This window comes from Macaca mulatta, chromosome 15 (genome assembly GCF_049350105.2).
Source record: "Macaca mulatta isolate MMU2019108-1 chromosome 15, T2T-MMU8v2.0, whole genome shotgun sequence".
Lineage (NCBI taxonomy): Eukaryota > Metazoa > Chordata > Mammalia > Primates > Cercopithecidae > Macaca > Macaca mulatta.
The window spans coordinates 64,516,165-64,543,229 of NC_133420.1; the positions used below are offsets into that span (position 1 = coordinate 64,516,165).

At 42.5% G+C, this 27,065-nt stretch overlaps 1 protein-coding gene and 1 pseudogene across 23 annotated transcripts in view; both read right to left on the reverse strand.

Moving 5' to 3' along the window:
• Positions 1 to 27,065, reverse strand: part of UNC13B (unc-13 homolog B) — a 235,883-nt gene that overhangs the window by 179,516 nt on the left and 29,302 nt on the right. For 2 of the 23 annotated variants that reach the window (XM_077965798.1, XM_077965794.1), the window contains exon 2: positions 2,427 to 2,582. The exons of 20 other annotated variants lie outside the window; for them this stretch is intronic. The gene's annotated coding sequence lies outside the window, so the exon portion shown is untranslated. Of the gene's footprint in view, positions 1 to 2,426; positions 2,583 to 11,521; positions 11,608 to 27,065 lie in introns of all 23 variants that reach the window. One more of the 23 variants, XM_077965795.1, reaches the window with a different exon arrangement.
• On the reverse strand, positions 12,675 to 14,151 carry LOC698080 (coiled-coil-helix-coiled-coil-helix domain containing 3 pseudogene; annotated as a pseudogene).

Genomic DNA, 27,065 nt, shown 5'->3' on the forward strand with positions numbered 1-27,065 from the left:
TCATGCTGGCCTCTGCCGGAGGCGGACCTTTATGCATTAGTACTGGAAGCTGGGTGGGGGGGCAGGGCGGGATAAGGGCGTGATAGGGGCGTCTCCGTAGGCCTGGCCGGGTAAGTTTCGGTTTTCTCAGATCGACGTCACATGGCACATGCTTGGTTGGTCTGCACTTTCCGAGGTGCGGGAAAGTTGGTGATGAAGAACCCGGAAGCAACAGGAACTGTGCCATCTTGTTCACCTTCCTCCATCTTGTCCCTTCTCCCTCACCCAAACACTTAATATTCAAATACCCACTGTTAGAAAACAATTTTTGTCTATACCTTACTGTTTATACACTGGTTTTCTACAAATGTAGCAAGGTACTGAAACTGGTGTGCTATCTGCCAGCCGTGAGTCAAATGGCTTCTACTAATGGTGAAAGCGGGGAACAACCAGGGCAAAGGCTCTGCACTCAAGGGACCAAAGAAGGGACCTCCATCTGGTACCACTAGACACTCTGCTGCCAATGAGGTTTCTCCCCAATGTCGAGTGTACAGAAATCTAAGGCCATCAGCCTAACACACACTAAATATATTTGTTCTATAGAATTTTTTAAATTTAACCATGAAGAAAAATCTAAACTCTCCTCCAGATTTTGATTCTCACTCAGTTCCCTGACGCTATGAAAAATAAACACGAATACTGGCTGGGCATGGTGGCTCACACCTGTAATCCCAGCACTTTGGGAGGCTGAGGCAAGCATATTACCTGAGGTCGGGAGTTTGAGGCCAGCCTGACCAATGTGGGGAAAAGAAAAGGAAGATCAGACTGTTACTGTGTCTATATAGAAAGTAGACATAAGAGACTCCATTTTGTTCTGTATTTGAGATGCTGTTAATCTGTGACCCTACCCCCAACCTTGTCCTTGCAAGAGACATGTGCTGTAGTGACTCAAGGTTTAACGGATTTTGGGCTGTGCAGGGTGTGCTTTGTTAAACAAGTGCCTGAAGGCAGTATGCTAGTGAAAAGTCATCACCATTCTCTTAATCTCAAGTACCCAGGGACACGTACAATGCCAAAGGTCGCAGGGACCTCTGCCTAGGAAAGCTAGGTATTGTCCAAGGTTTCTCCCCATGTGATAGTCTGAAATATGGCCTCATGGGAAGGGAAAGACCTGATCGTCCCCCAGCCTGACACCCGTGAAGGGTCTATGCTGAGGAGGACTAGTGTAAGAGGAAAGAAGCCTCTTGGCAGTTGAGATAGAGAAAAGCGTCTGTCTCCTGCCCGTCCCTGGGCAATGGAACATCTCGGTGTAAAACCCGATTGTATGTTCTGTTTACTGAGAAAGGAGAAAACCTATTTAGGGCAAAAGGTGGGACTTGCTAGCGCAATGCTGCTCTTTATGCACTAAAAAGGTTTATGGAGATGTTTCCATATGCATATCAAGGCACAGCACTTTTCCTTAAACTTATGTCACAGAGATCTTTATTCATATGTCTTACTGCTGACCTTCTCCCTACGATGATCCTATTATTCTACCACATCCCTTTTTCTAAGATGGTAAAGATAATTATCAATAAATACTAAGGGAACTCAGAGATCGGAGCCGGCATGGGTCCTCTGTACGCTGAGCGCCGGTCCCCTGGGCCCACTTTTTTTTTCTCTATACTCTCTCTCTGTGTCTCATTTCTTTTCTCAAAAGTCTCTTGTTCTACCTAACGAGAAACACCCACAGGTGTGGAGGGACAAGCCACCCCTTCAGACCAACATGGAGAAACCCCGTCTCTACTAAAAATACAAAATTAGCCAGGCGTGGTGGTGCATGCCTGTAATCCCAGCTACTCAGGAGACTGAGATAGGAGAATCACTTGAACCTGGGAAGCGGAGGCTGCAGTGAGCCAAGATCACACCATTGCACTCCAGCCTGAGCAACAAAAGCAAACCTCCGTTTCAAAAAAAAAGAAAGAAAGAAAGAAAGAAAAAGAAGAACAAAACAAACACGAACATTAACTCTGTACATTTCTAAACTGACCACTTAACCAGACGTGGTGGCTCACGCCTATAATCCCAATACTTTCCAAGGTCAAGGTGGGAGAACTCCTTCAGGCCAGGAGCCTGAGATGAGCCTGGGAAACATAGTGAGGCCCTGTCTCTACAAACAAATAAATAAATATTAATTAATTTTTAAAAAATAAATAAATAAATAAAAATGGAGCCTGGGAGGCAGAGGTTGCAGTGAGCCTTGATCACGCCACTGCACTCTAGTCTAGGTGACAGAGCCAGACTCTCTCTCAAAATTAATAAATGTATTGAGCTGTATGAATCAGATCAGCTTGGACACCCATATGTCCTTTTTCACAGGTGACCTTCTAACAGATCTAGACTCACACAAATAAGAGTTTTGAAGAGTCAAATTAAAATAATAATAATAAAATAATAATAGTAGCTACCTGTCAACTACAATCCTATGTTGCTTCTTGCCATCCCATGAAGTATATTTTTCATTGATAAGTCTTCTAGTCTTCTAGTGTGTGGACATGTTACCGTTTTCGTTACTTCTTTGGCCTTGGCTCTTAGGACTAGAAATCATCTATTTCAGAGAAAACCTGGTAAGAGAAAGAGCCTATCTCACAATATATAACAGAAAGTAAAAATGCCAGATACTCATTGCCCAGACTCCCTTACAGATTATAATTTTTTCTTTCTTTCCATACCTAAAATCTTTTTTTTTTTTTTGAGGATCTCGCTGTGTCACCCAGGCTGAAGCGCAGTGGTGCAAACACAGCTCACTGCAGCCTCCACCTCCAGGGCTCAGGCTCCTGAGTAGCTAAGACTAAGTACCTGCCACCACGCCTGGCTAATTTTTTTATTTTTTATAGAAACAAGGTCTCATTATATTGCTCAGGCTGGTCTCAAACTTTCAAGCTCAAGTGATCCTCCCTTCTCAGCCTCCGAAAGTGCTGGGATTACAGGTGTGAGCCACTGCACCCAGCCTTAACTATTTTCTGATCTTATTGCATAGGCTAGGACTGTCTGTAAACTATTGAATGTAAGTAATGATAGTAGGCATCCTTGTATTGTTCCTGACTTTAAAGAAAATACTTTTAATAAATCAATATTGACTATGATGTTTGCTATGTTTCTTTAAAGCTTATTTTGAAATAATCAGAGAGAGTTGCAAAAATAGTACAGAGAGGTCCTACGAACCCTTCACCTAGTTCCCACCAATAGTTAAGTCTTACATAACTATAGTACAATATCAAAAAGAAAAAACCTGATGTATGTGCATAGTGTCTGTGCTATTTACCACATATGTAGACCCATGTTACTATTGCCACAATCAAGATGTAAAATATTCCACCACGAAGATCTCCCGCCTGCTACCACTTTATAGTCATACCTACACCCTCCCTCATCATCCCGAACCACTGGAACCATTAATCTGTTCTCCATCTCCATCATTTTGTCATTTGCAAAATATTATACACATAGAATCATACAGAATATGACCTTATGAGATTGGTTTTTTTTCCACTCAGCATAATGCCAAGTTGTTGAATGTGTGTCACTCACGTAGTTGGATTATGTTTTTATATCCACTCTGCCAATTATCTTTAAATTTTTGTGTTTTGACTATTTACATTTAACGTAATTATTAAAATATTAGGGCTTAAGTCTGACATTTTATTTTCCACTTTCTTTTCCTTGCCTTCCTGTGGATTAAATATTTTTCAAATTTCTAGTTTATCTATCATTAATAGCGGCTAACGGGAATTAGTAAAGGGGAGGAGCCATGGTCTTTCTATGGCATGTGGCTAGAGTAGAGTGGTTATTGTCCAAAAGTTTCTGTCTTGCTAGGTTTCCTCTTTCCCCATCTTTTAAAGAGAAAAGGTTGTTCTTGGCTTTCTTGGGGTGTATATTCCCATTGTCGTTTCTGACTAAGTTGCCAGTTGATCCAACACCCATGATATATGAGGCAAACAAACAAGCAAGCAAGCCCAGGGAACTCACTGCTATGTCATTCCATGGGTTGTGAAACCCCTAGCTGGTCTGTCTTCTCTTTACCTTTCAAACTCTTCTTGTGTTTGTTTTACGTACAGTGTCCAGGGTTTTGAGCTATACTTAGCAGGAGCAATACAGAACAATCCATCCTGGTCCAGAAAAGAAAGCTCCCTTTTGAATTTACCATGAATTTTTATCATGAATGCTGACTGAATTTTATCAAATACTTTTTCTGCATCTGTTGAGATGATCCCAGGAGGTTTCCTCTTTAGTCTGTTAATGTTATGGATTTTAGATGATTAATAGATGCATTAACAGATTTTCAGATGATAAACCACTCCTATTCCTAAAATCAACTTAACTTGATAATGCTGTATTATTGGTTTATATAAAGCTAGATACATTTTAACAATGTCTTTAAGACTTTTGGTCCTTTATTTAGGCTTGAAAATGGCCTTAGTATTTCTTTACAAAAATATTATTGTCTGGTGATAGTAATATTAAATTACTATCATCATAAAATAAGTTAGGTAAAGTTCCCTCTATTACTATTAAAACTCAGGCTCACAGACACCAGGAATCAGAAGATGCTAACAGGCAAATGCTGACTTTAGCACCTGCTCATCTGTTTTCTTATTGTTTCTGGCCTTCCAAGAATTCAACTATGTAGGAAAAAAATTGTTTCATTTTGTCCCTGTCAATAGTGTATTCAGGTGTAGTAGAATGAGAATAGTCTCCTCAGAAAACTAGCTTGTCATAGTCCAGAAAATAAAAACCCTACCCTTGAAATTATTACATCTGAATTTTAACTAAACCACATCTCTAAATTCTTCCCAGAAAAAAAAAAAACACAACCTTAGACTACTTTAACTACAATCTCTACTTTCTGCTTTACATCCTATTGTTGTCAGGAACTTTATTTTCATCTTGCTTGTAAAACTGTAATATATTAGACACAATTAAAATTATAGTAGTTTTATAAAGTATATTTATTTATCTTTTGGTTTGTTTTTGCGACAGTCTCACGCTGTCACCCAGGCTGGAGTACAGTGGTGAGACCATGGCTAACTGCAGTCTTGACCTCCTGGGCTCAAATAATCCTCCCACCTCAGACTCCCCAGTAGCTGGGATTACAGGCGTGTGCCACCACACCTAGCTAATATTTAAAATTTTTTGTAGAAACAGGGTCTCACTATGTTGCCCAGGCTGGTCTCAAACTCTTGATCTCAAGCGATCCTCCCACCCCAGCCTTCCAAAGTGTTGGGATGATAGGCATGAGCCACCATTAAAGTACATTTATTGGCCGGGCGCGGTGGCTCAAGCCTGTAATCCCAGCACTTTGGGAGGCCGAGACGGGCGGATCACGAGGTCAGGAGATCGAGACCATCCTGGCTAACACGGTGAAACCCCGTCTCTACTAAAAAATACAAAAAACTAGCCAGGCGAGGTGGCGGGCACCTGTAGTCCCAGCTACTCGGGAGGCTGAGGCAGGAGAATGGTCTAAACCCGGGAGGCGGAGCTTGCAGTGAGCTGAGATCCGGCCACTGCACCCCAGCCTGGGCGACAGAGCAAGACTCTGTCTCAAAAAAAAAAAAAAAAAAAAAAAAAAAAGTACATTTATTTACATTTACTCATGTTTAACAACTGTTTTACTCAATAGTCTTTCTTGTATCTCAATCCTTCCTTCTCATTTCAATTTCCCTCTTCCAGAAGCAACTGTGATAGACTGTTCAAAATTTTTCACTTATTCAACAAATACTTACTAAATGCCTACTATGTGTCAAGGATTGTTCAAGTTACTAGAGATAGAGCAGTGGAGAAACAAAAATCCCTTTCATCATTGAGCTTACATTCTCACATTTTTGTCTGAAATGTCTATTTTACTTTCAATTTTGAATAATTTAGCTAGTAAAAAATTTCTAGATAGACAGTAATTTCTCTCAGGATCTCTATTGTTACTATTACAGTCTTAAATCAATCTGTCATTCCTTTGTGGATAATCTGTCTTTTCTTCTAATTAACTTTACGAAGTCCAGCCATTTCTCATTAAATATTGCCTCTCCTCTCTTCTCCTTTTTCTCTCCCTAAAGAACTTCTATTAACTATGTTGGACTTTCTCATTTTATCTGCAATGTCACTCAGCCTCTCTCTTTCTCCCTCTGTTATATAATGGGCAATTTCTTTCTAGTATACATTCAAAAATTCAGTAATACTCTTAACTTGTTTAACTTTTCCCTTGAGTTTTTAACTTTAATGACATTTTTTCTATTAGTATTTTTTCTTTTTAGTTCTTTTCCAAATATACCTAGGTTTTTTTGTTTTGTTTTGTTGTTGTTTGTTTGTCTGTTTTGAGACAGAGTCTTGTTCTGTTGCCTAGGCTGGAGTACAGTGGTGCAATCTCTACTCACTGCAACCTCTGCCTCCTAGGTTCAAGTGATTCTCCTGCCTCAGCCTCCTCAGTAGCTGGGATTACAGGCATGCACCACCATGCCCAGTTAATTTTTGTATTTTTAGAAGAAAGGGGGTTTTATTGTGTTGGTCAGGCTGGTCACGAACTACTGATCTCAGGTGATTCACCCATCTCCACCTCCCGAAGTGCTGAGATTATATGCATCAGCCACCGTGCCCAGCTCGTCCTTTTTCTAAATATAGTATCCCTACGTTTTCAATTCCTTTTTAAACGTCTATAATCATTTCATACTCATTTTGATTTATATGCAGCTGGCTATCACCAGTTAATGAAGGTCTGATTATGTTCTATGTCATGTATCATGGCACTCTGGTTGATTTTTTTTTTGTAGGTTTTATAATTTTGCATTATGAACTCATATAAAGTATAGCTCTATCCACAGAAATTTGTGTAACCTGATGTGAGAGTGTGGCCCAAAGTTGTTTTCTAGCTTTGGACTGTCTTTTTGGGGTAGCTTCTTGGCTTAGGGATTGCTGAACCATGTAAATCAAACAAATTTGAATCTCAGACTTTCATAAGAACAAATCTATGGTTATGAATACTCAAGTCAGACATTTTTTCCCCCATCCACCCAGAACTCAGACTACAATGAATAAACTTGCTTTTCATCTTCCTTGAATATCTTCTAGGCCAGGCTTTAACTGAGCATATGACCCTTTGAGAATCCTAGCTTTATGGAAACAAGGATCTTATTTTCAGCTATCTGACTCATTACCTTGTCTCTTGTCACCAGGAAGCCATTATAACCTATGTCTTTATGGTAAGAATGCCTTTGCTGCCTTATGTATTAGGTCAGGCTGCCTTAATAAGACAACATAGATTGAATGGCTTAAACAACAAGAATTTACTTCTCGCAGTTCTGGGGGCTGTAAAGTCCAAGATCAAGATGCCAGCCCATTTTGTCCCTCAGTAAGGGCTCATACTTCCTGGCTTGCAGATGGCTGCCCTCTCACTGTGTCCCGATACCAGATGCAGGGGAGACAGGGAAAGGAGTACAAAAGGCCTGGTGCTGTTCTTATAAGGGCACTAACCCCATCATGAAGGCCCTACCTTCATGATCTCATCTAAACCAAATGACCTCCAAAAGGCCTCATCTACAAATACCATAACATTGGGAGCTGGGCTTCAACATAGGGATGTGGTGGAGGGCATCACAATTCAGTCCAGCTTATGAAGAGAAGTGAATTTATACATACCACTTAGGGCACTGCCCTGGAACACAGCACTCAATATATAGTGTGTTATTTCCATTTAACTTAACCTATACAGCCACTAGAAAAGGTGGGTACTATCATTTCCCCATTTTGCAGGTGAGAAACCTGGAATGCAAAGAGGCCTTACCCAAGGTCCCACAGCTCAAGGTCTGGAACTCAAATCTAGGTGTAACGGCATAAATTAGCTGGGCTATTTCTTAGGGGGTGGGAGGCTATTCCACTAGGAGTAACAGGTCATTAACAACTGCTCCTCCACCATCTCCCATGTTCTTAAAGCATTAGTTCTTTAATTCTTTTCCATTTTAGCCCACAGGAGAGCTGCCTTACTTCCTTGGGAGCTAAATTATATCCTTGATGGGATATTTAATATATTTGGTTAGTATCTCTAAGCTTTTGCAGTACAAGGATTTGAGGTCATGTAGTTTATAATATTCTGCCTTTCATGCTTTCATATCTCATGTGGCTTTATTCTTATCTATTTTATTTTTTTGAGACAAAGTCTCACTGTGTCACCCAGGATGGAGAGCAGTGGCACAATCTCAGCTCACTGCAATCTCCACCTCCTGGGTTGAAGCGATTTTTGTGCCTCAGCCTCCTGAGTGGCTGGGACTATAGGCACACACAAAAAATTAAAAATAATTTTTGTATTTTTAGTGGAGACAGGTTTTCACCATGTTGGCGAGGCTAGTCTCCAACTCCTAGCCTCAAGTGATCCGCTAGCCTCCGCCTCCCAAAGTGCTGGGATTACAGGCGTGAGCCAGCATGCCTGGCCTATTCTTAGATATTTTATACTTCTGTGCTACTGTGGATAGGATATTTTTTTTCTCTTACTTTTTGTGACAACTTATTACTAATGCATAGAAGTTATTCTTACAGATTGCTCTGATTACCTTAGGGTCTAACTTCATGCAAAAGTGAAGCAGTCTTCCAACTAAGCTCAGGTTTTTTAGTACATGTTAGCTCAGATATTTTTATCCAAAGTATACAGATAAGGTTTTAACTCAGAATAGCTATACTCAAAGCTCTTAATTTATTTCCATTATAGAAAGTACATTACTGGCTGGGTACAGTGGCTGATGCCTGTAATCCCCCCATTTGAGAGGCCAAGGCAGAAGGATCACTTGAGCCCCGGAGTTCAAGGCCAGCCTGGGCAACATAGTGCAGCCTCAACCTCCCAGGCTCAAGCCATCCTTCCACCTCAGCCTCTGGAGTAGCTGGGACTTCAGACATGCACTACCACACCCAGCCAAAATTTAATAAAATAAACTTTTTATTACAATCTTTAATAATACTGCTCTACAATGAGTTTTATGATAAACTGTAATGATGAAGGACAGAGAAACAGACATTCTCATACACTGCAGGTAAACGTGTAATTTGGAAGTCTCTAGGGAGGGCAATTTGGCAGAATCTATCAAAAGCCCTAAAAAGCACTGACCTGTGCTCTCCCAGTACTACTACTCACATTGCTATACTTGCACATTTGCAAAAAATAAAGATACTCATTGTAATCTATTTGGCAATAGTAAAATGTTAGAATCAGCCTAAATATTCAATAGAAGATGAGTAGATAAGTTAAAATACACCTACATAATGACATACTATGCAATAAAAATAAGGCAGATTTACGAGTACCCACATGGAATAATTTCCAAAATACATTAATGTGAAAACACAAATCATACAGACTTAAGACCTGACACACACACACATGATAAAAGGTGTGCATAGGATGCTACCACTTACATTTTCCAAAGTGAAGACAGGCACACATATGCTTATCAGATAAAAACTCTAGAAGAACATATAAAGAACCTTGTTTCAGTACATGCCTCTCTCCAAGGACAACTGAGAGGAAGACATGAGAAGATTTACTTTTCACTGTATATCCTTTATTCTTGCTTAAAATTATCATGTGAATATATTATGTGTTTAAAACATAAATAGGATGCTGACTTAAAATATTTCAGCTTAAAATGACTTTTATATTTGCCACACAAAACTGCCAAAAACAATTTTAAAACTTCTCCCAAGCACAGTATTGCACTCCTGTAGTCCCAGCTACTTGGAAGGCTGAGGCAGGAGGATTCATTGAGCCCAGGAGTCAGTACAGCCTAAGCAACATAGAGAGACTCCATCTCTTCAAACAAACAAACAAACAAACAAAACACTTCTATGGGGCATTGCAAGATTTCTGCAACAATGACCACTAACAAGAGTCCATCAAAGGTAAGTTTATACGCCAGATGCAGTGGCTCACAGCTGTAATCCCGGCACTTTGGGAGGCCCGTGTGGGCAGATCACTTGAGGTCAGGAGTTCAACACCAGCCTGGCCAACATGGTAAAACCCCATCTCTACTAAAAATACAAAAATTAGCCAGGCATGGTGGCACATGCCTGTAGTCCCAGCTACTCGAGAGGCTAAGGCATGAGAATCGCTTGAACCCAGGAAGCAGAGGCTGCAGTGAGCTGAGATCGTGCCACTACACTCCAGCCTGGGTGACAGAGTAAGCCTCTGTCTCCAAAAAAAAAAAAAGATAAGTTTGTAAAACAAGGAATGGTTTACAATAATTTCAAATGTCAGCCCCACGAGTAGGAATAAGTCAAACAGTGTAGCAGTGCCAGTAAATAAAACTTTCTGTGATGATGAAGGAATTCTGTGTCTGCACTGTCAACTATAGTACCCACCAGATTTATGTGGCTAATGAGTATGTGAAATGTGGCTAGTGTAACCGAGAAAATGAATTTTTAAATTCATTTAATTTTAACAAATTTACATTTAAATACCCACATGTAGCTAGTGAAAACTATACTGGACAGGAAACTATATACAAATTGAGTTGAGGAAATGGTAAGCAAGTGTGCATGGATATAAGTCAATTGCTCAAAATATGGAATAAGGTCAATTTTAAACGTTTATTAGGAAGTACTTGTTCTTGAAATGCATAAGGTAACCAAATGCTTTTTAGAGGAAAAAAGAAAATTTTTTTTTTAGCAACTGAGTCTTACTTTGTTGCCCAAGCTGGTCTTGAACTCCTGGGCTCAAGCGATCCACCCACCTTGGCCTCCCAAAGTGGTGAGATTACAGGCATGAGCCACCATGACTGGCTGAGAAAACTGTTCTTATTGCCATGTGCTTAAAGGAAGGGTAAGGTACCTAAGGAAAGTATTAGTCCGGCCGGGCGCGGTGGCTCAAGCCTGTAATCCCAGCATTTTGGGAGGCCGAGATGGGCGGATCACGAGGTCAGGAGATCGAGACCATCCTGGCTAACACGGTGAAACCCCGTCTCTACTAAGAAATACAAAAAAAAAATAGCCGGGCGAGGTGGCAGCGCCTGTAGTCCCAGCTACTCGGGAGGCTGAGGCCGGAGAATGGCGTGAACCCGGGAGGCGGAGCTTGCAGTGAGCTGAGATCCGGCCACTGCACTCCAGCCTGGGCGACAGAGCAAGACTCCGTCTCAAAAAAAAAAAAAAAAAAGAAAGAAAGTATTAGTCCACTAGAAGGGAAAGATAACACTAAAAATAAGGTTTTCTTACTGTTAGCTCAAATGTTAGTCTGGGAATAATTAAATAAGTAACAAAATTTGTCATGTAAAATGGAAATAGAATGAAGAATTGATGTAGGGAAAAGAAGCGGGTAGAAAAGGGAATAAAAACAGCAGCAATGTATAGAACTGCCAAGTTTTCTCAAGATTCCTCATTTGGCTGGGCATGTGGCCCATGCCTAAAATCCCAACACTTTGGAAGGCCGAGGTAGGTGGATCACTTGAAGTCAGGAGTTCAAGACCAGCCGGGCCAACATGGTGAAACCCCATCTCTACTAAAAATGCAAAAATTAGCCAGGTGTGGTGGTGCATACCTGTAACTCCAGCTGTTCCTGAGGCTGAGGCAGGAGAACTGCTTGAATCTGGGAGGTGGAGGCTGCAGTGAGCCAAAATCACACCACTGCACTCCAACCTGGGCGACAGAGCAAGACTCTATTTAGAAAATAATAATAATAACTAAAGTGGAAGGGAGGCTGGGCATGGTAGCTCATGCCTGTAATCCCAGCACTTTGGGAGACTGAGGCAGGCAGATCACTTGAGGTCAGGAGATCAAGACCAGCTTGGCCAACATGGTAAAACCCCGTCTCTACTAAAAATACAAAAATTAGCCGGATGCGGTGGTATATGTCCATAATCCCAGCTACTCGGGAGGCTGAGGCAGGAGAATTGTTTGAACCCATGAGGCGGAGACTGCAGTGAGCCGAGTTTGCACCACTGCACTCCAGCCTGGGTAATGCAACAAGACCCTGTCTCAAATAAACAAACAAACAAACAAACAAAGTATAATGTCAGGGAGACATACTGTTAAGTGAGAAAGTTATAGATAATTTTCATCATTTTGTGAAATACAACACTTTTATTAATCGCAAGGTGGATAAACAGTGAGAAACAGATTTTGTAAGAGAATTCCAAGTAGTAAAGTCAGTAAGGATCATAAATTGGAAAGTCAACGAAAAGCAACAAAAATATTCCTTGAAACTATCAGTGATATGGTTTGGATTTGTGTACCCACCCAAATCTCATGTCTAATTGCAATCCCCATTGTTGGAGGTGGGGCCTGGTGGGAGGTGACTGGATCATGGGGGTGGAGTTCTCATGAAAGCTTTAGCCTTTAGCACCATCCCCTTGGTGCCATTCTGGTGATGGCAAGTGAGTGAGGAGTTATGAAATCTGGTTGTTTTAAAAGTGTGTAGCACCTCCCAACTCTTGCTCTTGCTCCTGCCATGTAAGATGTGTCTGCTTCCCTTTCACCTTCCACCATGATTGTAAGTTTCCTGGGGCTTCCCCAGAAGCAGAAGTGCCACCATGCTTCCTGTACAGCCTGCAGAACTGTGAGCCAATTAAACCTCTTTTCTTTATAAATTACCATAAATTACCCAGTCTCAGGTTTTTTTTTTTTTTTTTTTTTTTTGGTCAGAAAATATATTTATTATTGATAGTGAGTGAAGTAAAGATGTGAGTATTCACTATAGAGGTTACATCAGCCAAGGTTGCCTTCATATTGATAAAAATATCATATCTCACTTGTAATCATAAACATTATTCCAGTAGAAGAGGTACATTTTCTCTCCTTTTTGTCTTCTTGCCTGTATAATCACCATAATAAGTTAAAATGAAACAGCTCTTACATAATCAAAGGAGAAAAGAGAGAGAGAAACCCAACATGCCACAGCCTCGACAATTCCACCCAGCACTGCGGCCTCCAGATCTGTTTTCTGGCTCTCTCCACCCAGCACTGCTGCCCCCAGATCTATGTTTTCTGGCTCTCTCCTCACCTAACTCCAATTAATTTAGCCCCCCACCCCATCCTACTTTGTTAGGGTGGAGGTTCACCACATGATGGGGCTAGCTCAGAAGAGAAACATTTTATGGTCAGTGGAAGTTGAATAGAAAGTACCAAATGGTGGAGAGGGCTGCCCTTCTCTTTTAATCATCATAAGAGGGTTTACTAATACTGAAGTGCGTCCTTTAATGACTGATCCCTGATCACGGCTTTGGCCCTTCAAACTGCTCCTGTTCAAAATGTGAAATGATTCTGCTGAATCCATTCTTGGTGTCTCTCTTTAGTGGTCTTCTCATTAGTGGTCTTCTCTTCAAATGGGTTATTTTCTTACTAGGAAAAAAAATGTTCCATCTCTGGAATTAACGTTGATGGTGTTTTGCTCGTTCTGAAAGTTTTTATCCTCCCTTCTCAAGCATGCTCTGTTTGGCATGATTGACACAGTGCATATACTGGGTGGCCAGAGAGGAGCATTTGAGGGTCTGGTGGGTGTTCTCACGGTAACACTGAAGAATTTTGGCCTGCAGATCAGCACAGACTGGATGAGACTCATACCGCTTGAACTTTGCTTCCACCTCTTCAGCAGCTTTCTGATACTGTTCAGTGGTGACTTTGTAGAACTCCGAGCTCCTCTCCTCCAGTCTAGCCAGCTGTTCTTTGTAGAATGCATCCTGCTTCTTTAGCACTCGGTCTTTCTCTTCCAGCTGCCTAGCCAGGTGCTTTGCCTTAGCGCGTTCCTCCTCGCTTGATATCCTCTCCCGAAGGATGGCTCTGGTTAACTGCTCATTGGCAGCAGCCCTCTCTCGGTCCAGCTCTTTGGCTTGCTTTAGTCGTTTCTGATCTTCAGATTCTTTCTTGGCTTGCTCCAACGCCAGTTCCTCAGCTACTCTTCTTTTCAATTCTTCATCAGAAACTGAGGCACCATAAGCACCAGAATACCGCTGAGACTTCGAACCAGATGGAGAGGATTCCTTCATTCGATCAATCACATTTTCCAAAAGCCGGATGCCCTTCACCACGGTGATGTTCTCATTCTCGTCCGCCTCGAAGGTGACCCGGCGGGTGCTGGTGGTCCCACCCATGGCTCCGGTTCCTGACCCAGCGGAGACCTAGCGCGGAACCACGAGCACTTCGGGGCCCCCGCGCCCACACGCGCGTGGAAGGCCCTGGATTCTTTTCCCGCACAGCGGGAGCAAGGCCACGACCCCAGAAGCAAGGAGAAGGCGCCGGTCTCAGGTATTTCTTTATAGCAGTACGAGAACAGACTAATACACAGAGTAAGAGTCTAAAGAGTATGAAAGGGCAGATCTATTTCAGATTGTGCCCCCTCCCTAGTTGCATTTTATTATATGAATTCCAAGGAGTAACTGAATGTTCCAAGAAGGGTATTATTTCATCTCAAAATTAGATGGGTGCCTTATTAAAATGGAATAAACATTTATAAAATGGAATAAAACAGAATAAAGAACAAACAGCAGGGATGGCAGGTACACTTGCAGGAGTCTTGTTCCAGAAAGGGGAGTTTACAAATTGGCAAAGTGACACCCTATTTTATCCACAGACTTAAAAACGACAGTTATCTATGGGCTGACAGAGATATCCAAGACATATTTTAAGTAACAATGCATAATACATTTTGTAAAAGCAAACCAAAAACCTGAAATCACATACAAAAATTAACTTAAAAATGTATCAAAGACCTAACTATAATAGCTGAAAGTATACAAACTCTTGCAATGGTTTCTTAGCTATAATGATGAAGACACAAGCAACAAAAGAAAAAATATGTAGATAAATTAGGCTTCATCAAAATTAAAACTTTTGCACTTTAAAAGATACTATTAAGAAAGAGAAAAGCACAGAATGGGAGACAATGCTTGCAAATAATATATCTAATAAAAGTTTTGTATCTAGCATATATATAAAGAACTCATACAATTCAATAAAAAGACAAATAATCCAATTTTTAAATGGGCAAAGTATCTGAATAAATATTTCCCCAAAGAAGATATACAAATGGCCAATGAGGCCGGACATAGTGGCTTACACCTGTAATCCCAGCACTTTGGGTGGCCTAGGCAGGAGGATCACTTGGGCCCAGGAGTTTGTGACTAGCCTGGGTAACACAGGGAGATCCCCATCTCCACCAAAAAAAAAAAAAAAAAAAAAAAGTTTCTTCTCTGCAGAGTTCATAGAAAAAAAAATTATATATATAATTTTTTTTTTTTTTTGAGGAGTCTCACTCTGTCACCCAGGCTGGAGTGCAGTGGCGCGAACTCGGCTCACTGTAAACTCCGCCTCCTGAGTTCAAGTGATTCCCCTGCTTCAGCCCCCCGAGTAGATGGGACTACAGGTGTGCACCACCACACCGGCTAATTATTGTACTTTTAGTAGAGACGGGGTTTCACCATGTTGGCCAGGCTGGTCTTGATCTCTTGACCTCATGATCTGCCCGCCTCGGCCTCCCAAAGTGCTGGGATTACAGGTGTAAGCCACTGCGCCGCGCCCAGCCTACGCTATGGTATTACTCAGCCATTAAAAAGAATGACATACTGATACATAACACCATATGGATGAACCCTAAAACATTATGCTAAGTGAAAAAAGCCAGTCACAAGAACCATAAATTATATGATACCTTTTATATGATATATCCAAAACTGCAAAATCCATAGAGACATAAGACAGATTAGTGGTTACCAGGGGATAGAGGGAGAGGGAGCAATTATTTAATGTGTATGGGTATTTTTCTTGGGATGAAAAAATTTTGGAAGTAGAGAGACACAGTAATTGCACTACACTGTGAACATACTAAAAGCCACTGAACTGCACACTTTCAAATAGTTAATTGTGTGTTATGTGAATATCACCTCAATTTTTAATTTTTTTTAATTTTTATTTTTGAGACAGGGTCTCCCTCTGTCGCCCACTCAAGCCTGGACAACAGAGGGAGTGGCACAATCTCAGCTCACTGCAACCTCTGCCTCCCAGGCTTAGTGATCTTCCTACCTCCCAGCCTCCAAGTAGCTGGGATTAGAGGCATACGCCACTACGCCCAGCTAATTTTTGCATTTTTTTTTGAGATGGGGGTTTCACCATGTTGTCCAACCTGGTCTCAAACTCCTGGGCTCAAGCAATCCATCCACCTCAGCCTCCCAAAGTACTGAGATTACAAGCATGAGTCACTGTGCCTAGCCTAACCTCAAGTCTTTAAAAGTCTACACAAAATCTTATACACAAGCGTTCATACCAGCATTATTCATTACAGTCCAAAAGTGGAAACAACCCAAATGTCCATCAACTGATGAATGAATAAACAAATTATAGTATACCCATACAATAGAATATTATTCAGGCATAAAAAGGAACAATGTACTGATACACACTACAACTTGGATGAACCTAAAAAACATTATGTTAAGTGAAAGAAAGCAGCTACAAAAGACTACATATTGTATTATTCCATTCATAAAAAATGTCCAGAATGGGTAATTCTACAAAGACACAAAGCAGATTCGTGGTTTCCTAGTTGGAGGAACCTCCCTAGTGGGAGGTTGGAGAAAATGGAAATGATTGCTAGTGGGTAAGAGGTTTCTTTTTTACAGTGATAATAATATTCTAAAATTTATTGTGGTGACAGTTACACAACTCTGTGAATACATTAAAAACCACTGGATTGGCCGGGCGCGGTGGCTCAAGCCTGTAATCCCAGCACTTTGGGAGGCCGAGACGGGTGGATCATGAGGTCAGGAGATCGAGACCATCCTGGCTAACATGGTGAAACCCCGGCTCTACTAAAAAATACAAAAAACTAGCCGGGCGAGGTGGCGGGCACCTGTAGTCCCAGCTACTCGGGAGGCTGAGGCAGGAGAATGGCGTAAACCCAGGAGGCGGAGCTTGCAGAGAGCTGAGATCTGGCCACTGCACTCCAGCCTGGGCGACAGAGTGAGACTCCGTCTCAAAAAAAAAAAAAAAAAAAAAAAAAAAACCACTGGATTTATACTTTAAAGGGAAGAATTGCATGGTATGTAAACTACACCTCAATAAAGCTATTTTTTTTTATTTAAACCAAAAGGGCATGTATATATGTGTGTGTGTTCGTGTGTGTGTATTAGTCCATTCTTACATTGCCATAAATACCTGAAACTTGGTGATTTATTTTTAAAAAGAGGTTTAATTGGCTCACAGTTCCACAGGCTGTACAGGAAGCACAGCTGGGGAAAGCCTCAGGAAACTTACAATCAAGGTAGAAGGTGAAGGGAGATATAGCACTTTACATGGCCAGAGCAGGAGGAAGAGAGTGAGGGGTGAAGTGTTACACACTTTTAAATAACCAGATCTCATGGGAACTATCACAAGAATAGCACCAAGGGATGGTGCTAACCCATTCATTATCCATCACCTCCCATTAGGCCCCACCTCCAACACTGGGGATTACAATTCAACATGAGATTTGTGGGAGGCATAGAGGCAAACCATATAATTCTGCCCCTGGCCTCTCCAAATCTCATGTCCTTCTCACATTGCAAAATACAATCATGCCTTCCCAAGAGTCTCCCAAAGTCTTAAAATATTCCAACATTAACTCAAAGGTCCAAAATCCAAAGTGTCATCTGAGACAAGGCAAGTCCCTTCCAGCTATGAGACTGTAAAATCAAATATGTTAGTTACTTTCAAGATACAATGACGGTACAGGCATTGGGTAAATACTCCGCTTTGAAAGGAAGAAATTGGGCAAAGAAAAGGGTGATAGGCCTTATGCGAGTCCCAAACCCAGTAGGCAGTCATTAAATCTTAAATCTCCAAAATAATCTCCTTTGACTCCATGTCTCACATCCAGGGCACACTGATGCAAGGAGTGGGCTCCCAAGGCCTTGGGCAGTTCCAAACCTTTTCAGGGTTCAGCCTTCAGAGTTACTCTCACAGGCTGGTGTTGAATGCCTGTGGCTTTTCCAGGCACAGTGTGCAAGTTGCCAGTGGATCTACCATTCTAGGGTCTCGAGGACAGTGGCCCTCTTCTCACAGCTCCACTAGGCAGTGCCCCAGTGCAGACTCTGTGGGGGCTCCCACCCCACATTTCCACTCTGCACTGCCCTAGTAGAGGTTCTCTGTGAGGGCTTGACCCCTGCAGTAGGCTTCTGCCTGGACATCCAGGCTTTTCCATACATCCTCTGAAATCCAGATGGAGGCTCCCAAGCCTCAACTCCTACACTCTGTGCATCCACAGGCTTAACACCACATGGAAACTACCAAGGCTTATAGTTTACACTCTCTGAAGCAACAGCCCAAGCTGTACCTGGGCCCTTTTGAGCCCAGCTGGAGCTGGAGATGCCAGGATGCAGGTAGCAGTGTTCCAAGGCTGTGCAGTGCAGCAAGGCCCTGGGCCTGGCCCAGGAAACCATTCTTCCTTCCTAGGCCTCTGGGCCTGTGATGGGAGAGGCTGCCACAAAGTTCTCTGAAATGCCTTCAAGGCCTTTTCCCCATTGTCTTGAAAATTAGCACTTGGCTCCTCTTTACTTAGGCAGATTTCTGTAGCCTGATTGAATTCCTCCACTGAAAATGGGGTTTTTCTTTTCTACCACATGGCTAGGCTGCAAATTTCCCAAACTTTTATGCTTTGCTTCCCTTTTAAATAAGTTCCAGTTTCAGGTCATTTCCTTGCTAATGCATATGAGTGCAGGCTGTTAGAAGCAGCCAGGCAATATCTTGAACATTCTGCTGCTTAGAAATTTCTTCCACCACATACCCTAAATCATCTCTCTCAAGTTCGAAGTTCCACAGATCCCTAGGGCAGAGATACAACACCTCCAACCTCTTTGCTAACACATAACAAAACTGACTTTGCTCCAGTTCCCAATAAGTTCCTCATCTCCATTTGAGAACTCCTCAGCCTGGCCTTCACTGTCCATATCACTATCAACATTTTGGTCACAACAATTTAATAAGTCTCTAAGATGTTCCAATTTTTCCCTCATCTTCCCGTCTTCTTCTGAGCCCTCCACACTCGTCCAACCTCTGCCCATTACCCAGTTCCGAAGTCACTGTCACATTTTCAGGTATCTTTATAGCAATGCTTTACTCCTTGATACCAATTTTCTGTTTTAGTCTGTTCTCATACTGCTATAAAGAAACACCTGAGACTACATACTGTATAAAGAAAAGAGATTTAATCAGCCCACAGTTCTGCAGGCTGTACAGGAAGCATGACAGCATCTGCTTCAGGAAACTTATGATCATGGCAGAAGGCCAAGGAGAAGCAGGCACGTATTACATGGCCAGAGCAAGAGGAACAGAGAATGGGAGAAGATACCACACACCTTGAAAAAGTAAGATCTCCAGAGAACTTACTTACTCACTAACAGGAGAAAAGCACCAAGGGGATGGTGCTGACCTATTCATGAGAACTCTGCTCCCATGATCCAATCACCTACCACCAGGCTCCACCTCCAAAACTGGGGATTACAATTTGACATGAGATTTGGTAGAGACACAGATCCGAACCATATCAATATGCTTGTACATTTGTTATGAATAGGAAGATAAGTATGGAAAGATACACCCCAAGCAAGAGGAACAGAGAATGGGAGAAGATACCACACACCTTGAAAAAGTAAGATCTCCAGAGAACTTACTTACTCACTAACAGGAGAAAAGCACCAAGGGGATGGTGCTGACCTATTCATGAGAACTCTGCTCCCATGATCCAATCACCTACCACCAGGCTCCACCTCCAAAACTGGGGATTACAATTTGACATGAGATTTGGTAGAGACACAGATCCGAACCATATCAATATGCTTGTACATTTGTTATGAATAGGAAGATAAGTATGGAAAGATACACACCAAGTGGGGTGTTAACATTATTACCTTAATTGATAAGATCAAGACAGATGTGCAGATATATTTTTTAAAGTTTTTAAATCCTTATACATCTTCTAATGGCTCGCATATTGTATTAGTCTGTTCTCACATTGCTATAAAGAACTACCTGAGACTGAGTAATTTATTTTAAAAAGAGGTTTCACTGGCTCACAGTTCCACAGGCTGTACAGGAAGCATGACAGGGGATGCCTCAGAAAACTTATGATCATGGCGGAAGGCGAAGGGGAAGCAGGCACATCTTACATGGGTGGAGCAGGAGGCAGAGAAGGTGGGAGAGGTGCTACACATTTAAACAACGAGATCTCATGAGAACTCATTCACTGTCACAAGAATAGCAATGGGGAAGTTCACCCCCATGGTCCATCACCTCCCACCAGGCCCCTCCTCCAACGTTAGGGATTACAATACAATTCAGCATGAGATTTGGGCGGGGACACAAATCCAAACCACATCACATATTAAAACAAGCAAGTGTTTTGAAAAATGGCTGAGTGTAGTGGCTCTGGCCTGTAATCCCAGCACTTTGGGAGGCTGAGGCAGATCACTTGAGGCCAGGAGTTCAAAACCAGCCTGGCCAACACAGCGAAACCCCATCTCTACTAAAAATACAAAAACTAGCCGGGCGTGGTGGCACACACCTGCAGTTCCAGCTACTCAGGAGACTGAGGCGGGAGGATTGCTTGAACCTGGAAGGCAGAGGCTGTAGTAAGCCAAGATCACACCACTGCCCTCCAGCCTGGGCGAGAGAGCGAGACTCTGTCTTAAAAATAAAAAATAAAAAAATTAAATATTTAAATAAGAAAGCACTATATTGCTCAATCAATATCAACAACTTCCTCAAGACTGTTAAAAAAATACCAGATTGAGTAAACTTGATATTCATCTAATTATGAAGCTAATTTAAAAGAAATATTTAGGCCATGTTCAGTAGCTTAAGCCTATAATCGCAACATTTTGGGAGACTGAGGCAGGAGGAATGCTTGAGCACAGGAGCTCAAGACCAGCCTGAGCAACATAGGGAGATCCTGTCTCTACAAAAAAATTGAAAGTTAGCTGGGCATGGTGGCACATGCCTGCAGTCTCAGCTTCTCTGGAGGCTGAGGTGGGAGGATTGCTTGAGCCTAGGAGGTCAAGGATGCAGTGAGCCATGATCGTGCCACTGCCTGGGCAACAGAGCAAGACCATGCCTCAAAAAAAGAAAATAAATAAATAAATAAATAGATTTTTTTTAAGTAGTATTTTTAGAGTCAAAGCTGGGAGGTACTTTAGCACACAATTCCTACCTCATCCATATTACTACTATAATATGTAAAAAACGAAAAGATGTGTGGAAAAGAACTATTCATTACAAAACACTGAGGTTCTTATAAAACTCCAGCCAATATGAAAACCCTGGAAGTCAGGGCTAAAAAGAAAATGTCTGGGCAGCGCATTCTCCCCAAGATCCTTACAAGTAAAGACAGAAATAGGAGAACATACAAGAACTGTACCTAACCCTCAAAAAAATTTGTAACTTCAGCTCCTGAGTCTCTCTGACCTTGATATAGAACCAAAGCTACAACAGGCACCCTTGAGATTATGGGAAATAATCCTATTCACACTGACTCTGCAGCCAGTGACCTGGTTCCTCAGGCACAGGGAATGGCTAACTTGCCTTGTTCTAGCCAGTTCTATGCATGGAACAATTTCCAAAGCATTGTGGCACTAGTTCCTGTGTTTGTAACCCATTTATTTCAGAATCTAGAAGTAAAAAGGGGTGTCACCTCCCAAATACAATAACCACCATTTCTTATGTAAAACTTAACATTTTAAAAGATAGAAATGAAAAAAACAAAAGATAGGAATAATACATAATCACACTGCCCTGTATATATATGTATGCATATATATGTGTATATGCATTAGCATGGTTACAATAATTAATTTTCATATTCAGCTATATTTTTACATTTGTCAAATATTTGGACATAAAAATGGACCGTGACATCCAACTGACCAGTTGACTCAGCTGTTCTGACTGCCTAGCAAGATGTTCATGAAGGAGGAGCAAGAAAAAAAACAACTCTAACAAAGCTGAATATTCCGTCTGCGCAGACAGATCTAGCTTTTTAAAACAGAATCCCCAAGACAAACTTTAAAAAGTATTTTTCAGGGCCAGTATGGCCCTCTGAGAATTATGAAAAAGTGTATCTGAGACCTTATGAACGCCCTTTTCTTGGAAAGAAAAGGCTAAAATCATAAATAAGATAAAAAAGGCTAAAATCAGGGACAAGATTTAACAAAATATAACCCATGAGGATGTAAACAAAAAAGTATCTGAGACAGATCTCAATCAATTTAGAGGTTACTTTTGCCAAGGTTAAGGACCATGGCCTGTGACACAGCCTCAGGAAGTCCTAAGAACATGTGCCCAAGGTGATTGGGTTACAGATTGGTTTTATACATTTTAAGGCAAGGACAAAAATTGATACATATTAATTATAAGTTGGTTTGGCCCGGAAAGGGGGCACATTGATACAGGAGTTAGGAAGAAATTACTTAGGCAGATAGTAAGGGTACAGAAGTCCTTGGTAAGGTTTTGTTTTTAATAAGAAACAGCCCCAAATCATTTTTTAACAAAGAACAGACTGTAAAATCAAGCTGCAGACATAGATGCTGGCAGGTGTGCCAATCATGTTCAAAATAGTGGCTCCATCTTCCCTTCTCTGCCAGCCATGTGTATAGAAAGGAGCAAACAAGGCCGGGCGCGGTGGCTCACGCCTGTAATCCCAGCGCTTTGGGAGGCCGAGGCGGGCGGATCACAAGGTCAGGAGATCGAGACCACGGTGAAACCCCGCCTCTACTAAAAATACAAAAAATTAGCCGGGCGCGGTTGCGGGCACCTGTAGTCCCAGCTACTCGGGAGGCTGAGCCAGGAGAATGGCGGGAACCCGGGAGGCGGAGCTTGCAGTGAGCCGAGATCGCGCCACTGCACTCCAGCCTGGGCGACAGAGCGAGACTCCGTCTCAAAAAAAAAAAAATGGCATCAGCCAAGGGGAAAGTTCATTTGCACAAAAAGATTAGGGTGGGGTGGCCAGGTATGTAAATGTCATACCTGATTGAACCAATTTGTGAGCCCTATGTAAATCAGACACTGCCTCCTTAAGACAAAAGGCACCACCAGCCCGCCTTTTGCTCTCAGAAGTCCCCTCTCTTCCACTAGAGAGAGAGCTGTTTTCCTTTCTCTTTTTCTCTTACCTATTAAACCTGCATTCCCAAACTCCTCATATGTGTCCATGTCCTAAATCTTCCTGGCACGAGATGACGGACCCTGGGTATTTACCCTAGACCATGTAGCCAATTCACATCAGGGCACTCACTCAGGATACCAAGGTACAACATTCACCAAAATGGTGAGTAGAGGAGTGGACTCCAACTCTGTCCTTTCATTTTGGGGCTGTTGACCTCCATTTTAGAACTAAATCAAATCAATAATGGGCATCTGTTAGCCAGTTAAAAACATGGTTAGCGTGGCTGCCATTCTTAAGGACTCGGATGTGAGATTTACTGGGAAGAACATGGAGAATCCCCCAGCACACATGGGTTGCTGGGCATGTTGGTCATGTTGGTCATGTTTGAACCAGCTTCCTTTCATGGAGGACTTAGCCACTGTGTGGTGCTGTAGGAGGTTCTAGAGCAACTGAGGATTTCTGGCCGGGGCTACCTTCAGGTGTTATCCAAAGGCTTCTGGACTGATCCCAGCCTCTGACTGCCTGATGGGGTGTTGGCAACAGGATCTCCAACTTTTCTATCATAATTTCCTCCTTTCCTGTCTGCGACTGTCGTACCTCCTATTCTCTCTGTGTATGCTATATGAGGGAAGTTTTACAGTTCAGTTAAGTAATCTTGTTTGGCAAGATCAGGAAATGTTGCAGGGGATATAGCTCAAGGGAAGGTGCCTTTGTGATTTTCTAGAAACAGAGGGTTCCCCCCAACAGTGAGCATCACTCTCTGCCCTCGGTCTGAAGAGCATATGGCATTTCCAGGTCTCTCTCTGACCTAGGACTGGAGAGGACATGGCATGTCAAGGTCACTCTGCCCTTGGTCTGGAGAGCACATGGCATTTCAAGGTCAACAGCACCATCTAGTGGAATAGGGATCCTCTCCATGAGGCATATTGTCAGTCCTTTACCAAAAACAGCCTAGCTTCCCAATTCTCTTCCCTTTTTGAGCCTCTCTCCTACAAACCAGGCTTCATGCTGCTTCTGTAAAAGGGAAAATTCTGGCTTCAACAACTAGGAATAAAATATCCTCTGAAGCCAAATTTTATTCTTGATACTGCCCCATCAACATGAAAACAGCCATTTAGTCCCTACAATCCTTTTTTTTTTTTGAAACGGAGTCTCACTCTGTCACCCAGGCTGGAGTGCAATGGCGCAATCTCGGCTCAATGCAACCTCCGCCTCCTGGGTTCAAGTGATTCTCCTGCCTCAGCCTCCTCAGTAGCTGGGATTACAGACACAGGTGGATTACATGCTACCACGCCCAGCTAATTTTCATATTTTTAGTATTGACAGGATTTCACCATGTTGGTCAGGCTGGTCTCGAACTCCTCACCTCATGAACCACCTGCCTCAGCCTACCAAAGTGCTGGGATTACAGGCATGAGCCACCACACCCAGCCCCTATGATCTTTTAAGGAACCTATTCTGCCTCCAATCAGAATAGTACTTAATTAGTAAGGGGATTTTTAAGTTCAGAAGTTAACCAGAACCATTCTCTGAGGATAAACACTTTAGCATGGACTGTAACAGCAGGATATAGAGCTCAAACCAGCACACTTTCTCGATTAAGGAGGGAAGTGCAACAGTTGCCCAAATGCAGCTGTCACATAGTCTCTCCCAAGATCCATTTTTCAGAGAGCCAGGCAGGTCACACAAGTCAGGAAGTCAAAGGGAAATCACAGGCAGAGGACTTGAGTTGCATGAATGAGCGTGACTAATCCCAATCACTTAGTTCCTCTGGTTCCATGGCTGGGGGTCACACCTGCAACTATGGGTGGAACATTCAACAAGGTGCCAGGACCCAGAAACCATGGAGGGAAAACAGCAGGAGGAACGTCCTCACTGTTTTCCTCTCCACCCCGGGTCATACCAAAAGGAAGGTGAAAACAAGAGATGCCTTTTTTATTGCTTCTCTTTCTAGATGGGTAACAGATCATCTTCAGCTTGCACCCCTCTGGAGTACATTCTGAAGCACAAGGACTCCTTTGACTCTAATAATTTAAAGAAAAATCAGCTTTTTTTTTTTTTTGCACAAGGGCATGACCTTACTAGACCTTTGCAGGTGTTACAAAATCAACCCAGCTCTTTTAGTAGTCATATCAGGCGGGCCCATAGCAAATGATTCTCCAAAGTTAGAGAAGTAACTTCCAGGGGAACAATATAAGGATCTCCCTTATTCAGGGGCCCTTCAAGTTCCCTTTTCATTATAGTACTTTAGGCAAACAAAGGGAGACTTAGGCCAAGCCTCCAATGACCCTGATAGGTATATAGAAACTTTCTGAAATTTAACTCAGGTGTTTGACCTCTCATGAAGGGATGTTATGCTGCTTCTAAGCCAAACCCTAACTGCAGCTGAAAAACAGGCAGTTCTGCAGGAGGCAGAGAATTTGGGAGATGTATGTCTCCTACAATAAGCAAAAAGGGAAAAGAGAAAATAGAGAAGGTAAAGAAATAGAGGAAACACCATTGTCAATAGGAAGGGAAGTAGTACCTCTTATAACTCTAATTGGAACCCCCAGACTTTTCTACGGTATTTTTCCTTCTTTTACAGCTTAAAATGGCTTCTATATGCTTTTATAATGTTCTTCCAACCTGGGAAAAGTGAATTTTCCAAACCTTAAAAATGCTTGGCTTAGAGGTTAGCTGGGGGAAGGGAACTAGAAGCCTGACATCCTGGCAAAAGGGTAAAATTTTCTTACCAGTCAGGCTTTTGGCTTCTCTCTCCCTGTCCAAACTGGCAAAAAGGATAACGATTATTGTTTATATTTGTGCTAAAGTTTTAATCAATGAAAAAGGATTTGTGAGGTTGGTCTTAAACTGTAGACAATCTGGTGTGCTTCGTGTGTCTTTCTGAATGGTTCTGTCCAAAGAAAGGGTACTTTAGGTTACGATGCAGACCCAGGACTCTATAAGCCTGCTGTTCAAGCCAGTCGAACAAAATGGTCAGTAACAAACTTGGCTACAGGCCTCCATCTTGTTTCATGTACCTGGAAACCTGGCCTGTAACCACGTGGCAATACTTTGTGTTAGTCTCTGCCATTTTACAATGGTGGCTATCTTCTTGTGCTAAGTCAGTTCCTGGGGGTGGGCCACAAAATCAGATAAGCCAGTTTATCAATCTAGGCAGGGCTAGCAGATCCATCAAGGACAGAGTTTACAAAATATCTTGCCGGGCGCAGTGGCTCACGCCTGTAATCCCAGCACTTTGGGAGGCCAAGGCGGGTGGATCATGAGGTCAGGAGATCGAGACCATCCTGGCTAACACGGTGAAACCCCGTCTCTACTAAAAATACAAAAAAAAATTAGCCAGGCTTGGTGGCGGGGGCCTGTAGTCCCAGCTACTCAGGAGGCTGAGGCAGGAGAATGGCGTGAACCCGGGAGGCGGAGCTTGCAGTGAGCCGAGATCACGCCACTGCACTCCAGCCTGGGAGACAGAGCAAGACTCTGTCTCAAAAAAAAAAAAAAAAAAAAAAAACAAGCCTGTAATCCCAGCACTTTGGGAGGCCGAGATGGGCGGATCACGAGGTCAGGAGATCGAGATCATCCTGGCTAACATGGTGAAACCCCGTCTCTACTAAGAAATACAAAAAACTAGCCGGGCGAGGTAGCGGTCGCCTGTAGTCCCAGCTACTTGGGAGGCTGAGGCAGGAGAATGGCGTGAACCCGGGAGGCGGAGCTTGCAGTGAGCTGAGATCCGGCCACTGCACTCCAGCCTGGGAGACAGAGCAAGACTCCGTCTCAAAAAAAAAAAAAAAAATCTTAAATACTGATCTTGAGCAGTTAAGGAAGGGTAAAATCTTGTAGCCTCCAGCTGTGTGACTCCTAAGCCATGGTTTCTCATTCTGTGGCTAGTTTCTTGGTCTGGTCCCCAGGCAAGAGGGAAGTGTATCTTAGGAAGAGGCTGTTACCACCTTTGTTTTGGGCTATAAAC